This window comes from Ambystoma mexicanum, chromosome 1q, assembly GCF_040938575.1.
Source record: "Ambystoma mexicanum isolate Mex_15411 chromosome 1q, UKY_AmexF1_1, whole genome shotgun sequence".
Lineage (NCBI taxonomy): Eukaryota > Metazoa > Chordata > Amphibia > Caudata > Ambystomatidae > Ambystoma > Ambystoma mexicanum.
The window spans coordinates 95,690,622-95,696,621 of NC_090922.1; positions in this window are offsets into that span (position 1 = coordinate 95,690,622).

A 6,000-nucleotide genomic window follows, 5' to 3' on the forward strand; every position below is an offset into this window, starting at 1 on the left:
CTTCTGCACGATGTTCCCTCGTAGCTTGGGGAGAGGTCTCCTAGTCAGGTCCTCTCTCAGATCAGTCCTCGACAGACTCAACAGATTTCAGATTGGGTCAAAGAAAAGCAGCAGCAATTCTTTTTCTTCCAGCTGGGCTTCAAGGATAAGCAGCTCCAAGGTTCAACTTCAGCTTTTGAACAATTCTGGTAAGTGAGAGATCCCCAGATATACAGTTCCATCTCTCATTCACACTGCCGAACCAAGCTCAGGCAGCCAATCATTCAAAGGGGCATTCAAAAGACAGGCAGCCAACCAGGCTCACAGTGCATTCAGGCCATTCACTTCCACCTAGACTCTCACAACAAGGAATGTGGACTGAGGCAAGCACCCAGCCTTTCAGCACACCACACTGCATTTATGTCAGTATCGGACAGGGCTGTCTCATTCTTTTTGTCACACACACAGATTCCAGACACCCACAACATGGAAAGCATATTGGTCACACACTCCATTCACCCAGGTCCCACCCTAAGGGTGTACCCACAATATACAGTCACTGGGATATATGGTTCTTCCACCCAACAGCCATTCAGGGGAAGGGAAAGAGTCAGGGCTTCCCAGGACTTTGGGAAAACAAGGTAACAAGTAATATAAACCAAGATGCCACAGGTGCCATCTTGTCTCCTATCAGGAATCCACTGATTCCTATGGCAGGGCCTGGGTATCCCAAAATGGAGGATACACAGAGCACCTGTCAAATTCAGAATGGAGCTGCCACCAGCTCATACCCTGCTCTGTGGGCCACACACAGGTACGCAAAAACATAAACTAGGGGTACAGGGTTGTATCCCCACCCATTGGTGCCAGAAGGGTATCACAAGGGTCTCTGTTCACCACAACCAAAAAGAGGAAGAGCTGCACTGATAGGAGTCCTACATGGACTCATATGCAGAAAGTAACACAGAACACACATGATAAGGGAGTACATGACAAGGACATCGAGGCCCTGTGCCTCCAATGCATTTCCAGCATCACAGTTCCCAGTCCACCCCTACCTACAAGCCCCAAGTACCAAAGTACAGCAGGAGATGTGCACCTGGATCTCCAAATGCTCATGAGCTGAGTGACCCTATAGAGTAAGACCAGTATGGGACAGTGGTTCATCCACCCAAGCAGCAGACATTACATCAGCAAAAATTACACCAGACCACCATTGGCGTGAGTGACATTACTGACAAGTACCATCAACGCAAATCATTCAGAGCATGCAATAGAATGCCACAGTAACTGAAGCACCAGCAGCTTCCCACATCCCTGGACCTCTGTCATTGCTATCCAAAACCCTTCAAGCTGTGCAGATGGCACCTTGGGGGCAGAAGGGGCCGGGCATCATGCCAATTCACAGAATAACAGGACACAAAAGAGACATGAACACAAGTAAGCAAATATCTGCATCCAGGACATTGATCTTTGCACAACATGTCACTGAACACTACACACACACATTATACATTAATAACAGATGGGGGGCTAGGCTTGGATTTTGTTAGAAGAAAGAAGTACTACACAGAAGGAAGAACACCGATGTGGGCCATCATACTAGTGTTATTTTTTATCTTATTGTGCATTTGTAAGGCGCTTATACATCAAGAAACTTTGTTTCAAAGTGCTCACAGGGCATCAGAGGCCACATGGGACAAACGGCAATAGAATACAATAATAAACAGGATAGAGGTGGTCCTACTAGGCCTCGTGAGCATTTGGATTGTGCAAGTGGAATGAGAAAAGGGACAAGGGAAGGGGGTAACTGCTGGGAATTCCATGGAGTGGTAAGTGCCAGGAAGTAAGTTGCAGAGGAGCCGGTAAGTGCTTGGCAGACGTCACATAGTAAAGGAGTGCTCTCCTGCCGATACAATAAGTGCAGTCCTGTGAGCGAACACATGCCAGTGGGTGCCAAGGGCAAGTGCTGGGAGCAGGAGGGTCTGAAGGCAATTGGGAGGAAGGCTGGACCCAGAAGGACACATAAGGGCCCAGGCCACCAATCTCAGCGACTGAGGGGTTTAGCATGGTTTAGCATGGTTTAGCATGTTACAAACATAACAACGCCGAGCATGCATTCCTGGTCGTCGACGAGGCCACATAGATGTGATTACCTGCCTAGCCATTAATCATAATAACAGCCCTAAACACAAAAACAGCAAAAAAGACAAGTCGCTATAGCCCAGAACAACAACATCACTGTGTCCCCGTTTCCTATAAACACAGCCCTCAACAACCCTTGAATGCTGAATTTAATATGCCAACTATGAGTCATGTTCTATGCAGATCCAATGACACAAAAGAAGCAGAATACGTCCTTGCATTCAGCTTAAGTGGGGCATGTTGCACAGAACGAAAGTCATTGCTTGTCAATTTTGCAAATGATCCTTCTGCACATATAACAGCAATGGAACACAATGGACCAGAGGACTTTAGAGAAACAGGCAATGTCAGTGTTAGTAGACTACATGACGAAGCCCAACACCTTGCAGGCCCAGTTGAAAGCGTCACTGCAAGGCACTTTACAGGTAGCGCGGACAGTAGGTTGGTGGCAGATGCTGATGTGCCATTTGATGAAGTTGACACCATGGAGAAACAAGCACAGTCTGGTAAATCCACCCAAACATTATCATCAAGGTTCGCGCAGCATGGTCATTCACCACCACTCCTCATTCCCGACTGCATGGCTGCCCTCTCTGTGAAACATCATGGCCTGTTATCTGTAACACAAATTTCAGATTATTAACTAGAAAAAGATGAACAGATAATAATACTTGTTTATGCTTTGAACTTTAATTTCTCTTCCTTTACAAGGTGCTCCTCCTACTTGAACTCTACAAATTGCAATGACTTGCATGACTTACATACTGCAGTCATGGGCATTTTAATCTTGCCTACCTGCACCTCTGCCATCACCCACATCACTTTTATCTTTCCTGCTTGAATCCTTCTTTTTCAAACCTCCACATGAACTCCTTGCCTTGAACCTCCCATTTTCATCACAGCACTTCACTGTAAGGCAGTCTGCCTTGCCTTTTTCCTTCTCTCCATGGGTAGTGCTTATACTACTGCTCTGCCATGCCATTCACCCTCTAACTATTTCTTGTCACATTACCAACTGAGACCTTAGCTCAGTTAAGGCAACATAACATCCGATCTACTTAATTTCACCTCCTGCTAGACATCCAGAGAGAACAGACCTCACCTAATCTGCTTCATACTGATCACCAGATCTCCACTGGCATTTTCTTTTCACTTAGTGTATTTTATTCTCTCAGAAATTAGCAACCCCTGTATCTTATTGTAAAATGGTCCACAATCAACTGCAGCAATGAAGACCTCCAGGCTTCAGTATTTGCACAATGATGAGGACCCTCAGCCTCGCCGGCAGCTGTGTTTCAATCATTCACCAAACATCACTTTCCCTTAACACGATCAACCTCAATGTTCATAGTTTATATGGATTTCACTGTGTACAATATGTTCCCAGCATCAACGAGTACAGCAATATCCTTCTAATATATTATTGACCTAAATCTAATCCTTTCTTGACCAATGACTTGGACAACCTTGCTTCATAACTTCATATATCCTCCACTAATATTATAGTATTTGGTGATATAATAAAGATTGCCCACGCTAATAGCTCAGGAAGTCTTCATTCTATTAAAGACAAGGAGGCGAGCATTATGCTATTTCTTTCTTTATTTACTGCCATGTCAGCACTTTAAAACTTTCAACTTTAATACTGAACATTTCTGTTTTTTAGAAACAAAGTTTAGAAAACAAAATGCAGAAGTTTAAAGATCCTCTAGTCCATAGTCTTATTCGATCAATCTGCATCAGGGAACTACAAGCCCCATGAGTCTTAGGTCTGAGGTAGTCCTGTCCTTTCCCCTCTGCCCCTATCCGAGGGCAGCCCTCTCCATAAGAACCCCTCTGCCCAGGTCCTTTCCTCTTTCTTTATGTCTGTCCACTTGAACAACTTCTTTTTTGCAAACCAAACCGTCCATTATCATTGAACAGAGAATTGTTCCTTGAAACTGAGAACTTTTGCGGTCCAACATGACCAACTTGAACAGGTTTCCTTCCACTGTTGAGTAGTGTTTGATCCGGCCGTCTTTTGCTCTTCTCCTGTAAATGATGGAGAGCAAATCATGAGGGTGGGAATGAGCAAAGGAGTTACCTCATAACAAATATAGCAATGCAGACAATAATCTTGCCATTCTGGTTGGGATATAATGCTCGCCTCCTTGTCTTTAATAGAATGAAGACTTCCTGAGCTATTAGCGTGGACAATCTTTATTCTATGACAAGACAGGAGGCTTGCATTATGCTTGTTCAACGCTTGCTACCACCATATTCGAATCTCAGAAACAGGCTTAAAATAGAATGTCTTAAAGGTTGATTCGGAAGACCAATCTGCTGATTTCATAATGTCCTGAAGAGACACCCCTGTCGCAAAAGCTTTGGAAGCCATCGCTCCCCTAGCAGAGTGCGCCCCAAAAAGTGACAAATCAATTCCAGACCATTGCATAATTTCTCTCACCGATCTAGCAATGGTCGCAGATGCTACAGCATGATAAGGCTTCCTGCGCGCTATAAGCAGCTGTGACACCCCTCGCGGTCTAAGATGCGCTGTTGCTTTTTCATATTCTTTAATACACTGCGCAACGCAATGCTTCTTATTACTTGTGAAGTATGGGTAGTCTATTAGTCTCGAATCTGTCTTTGTTCTCTTGGAAATGGTAAATGATACCCCGTCAGGATAGAATATTTTCCTATCGACTTCAAGCGCTTTGACATCAGAAACTCTCCTACAGGAAGTAAGGCAGAGCAGCATAGCTAGTTTTCCTGATAGCTGAGATCGGGATACATTTTCGTTATCTGGCCATCTGAGGAAAAGAAAAAATACGTCTCTCACATCCCACAACACTTTGTACTTGGGTTCCAGTGGCTTCTTGAGCTTCATCCCTCTTAGCAATCTCTCAACTGCTGGGTGTTCTCCCACCGTGTTACCTTCCACTTTTTCGTGACCCGCTGAGATAGCGGACCTATACTATAGACTCCCACTGTTCTGAAGGTGCAGCTTTCTTGAAATTTTAAAGCTAAGAAGTTGAGAACCTCTACTACAGGGGCTGAAACGGGATCCACACCGTGGTCCGAACACCAGGTAGCCCACCCGTTCCAAGCCACACCATAGCTCAGAAGGGGGGAAGCCGCCCAGGAATCTCTGATGCACTCTGCAGGGAGCTGTGAAATTCCTGGCAATTCCCATCTTTTCCTGAAACTCTGCAGGCTATCAATTGCAGCGTGCCGGCTGCTATGAGTGGGTGAGCTTGCCCTGATGGGTCGAGAAGAAGGTCGGGCAGAATGGGAACTATCCTTGGAAAATCTGTAGAAAGTTCCATCGCTACTGGAAACCAGGGCTGAGCCTTCCACAAGGGTAGGACTATCACGAGCTCTGCGTGATCCCTGCAAATTTTCGCTAGCGCTCTCGTTATCATAATGAATGGCGGGAAGGCATAATGCACTGCTCCTGTCCATGACTGCAGGAAGGCCTCCGTGCCCGCTGCATCCGGGTCTATCTTCCAGCTGAAGTATACTGGCATCTGAGCGTTCAGTCTGGACACAAACAGATCTATGTGCAGGGGCCCCCAGAGTTCCTGCAATTGTTGGAAGACTAAGAGGTGAAGCTTCCAATCACTGGAGTCCACAAGATAACCTGAATTCCAGTCTGCCACTTCGTTCAGAGTCCCTGGCAAATACTCTGCTGATACGGATATTCTGTGCTGGAGACAGTAATGCCAGAAGCTCTTCGCTAATTCTGCCAGCATTTTGGATCTTGTCCCGCTCAATTTGTTTATATACCTTACTGCGGAGATATTGTCCATCTTGAGCAGGATGCAGCACTTTACTCTCTCTTTCGTAAAAGCGCGAACTGCGAAAGAGCCCGCTAGTAGCTCGAGGCAATTTATA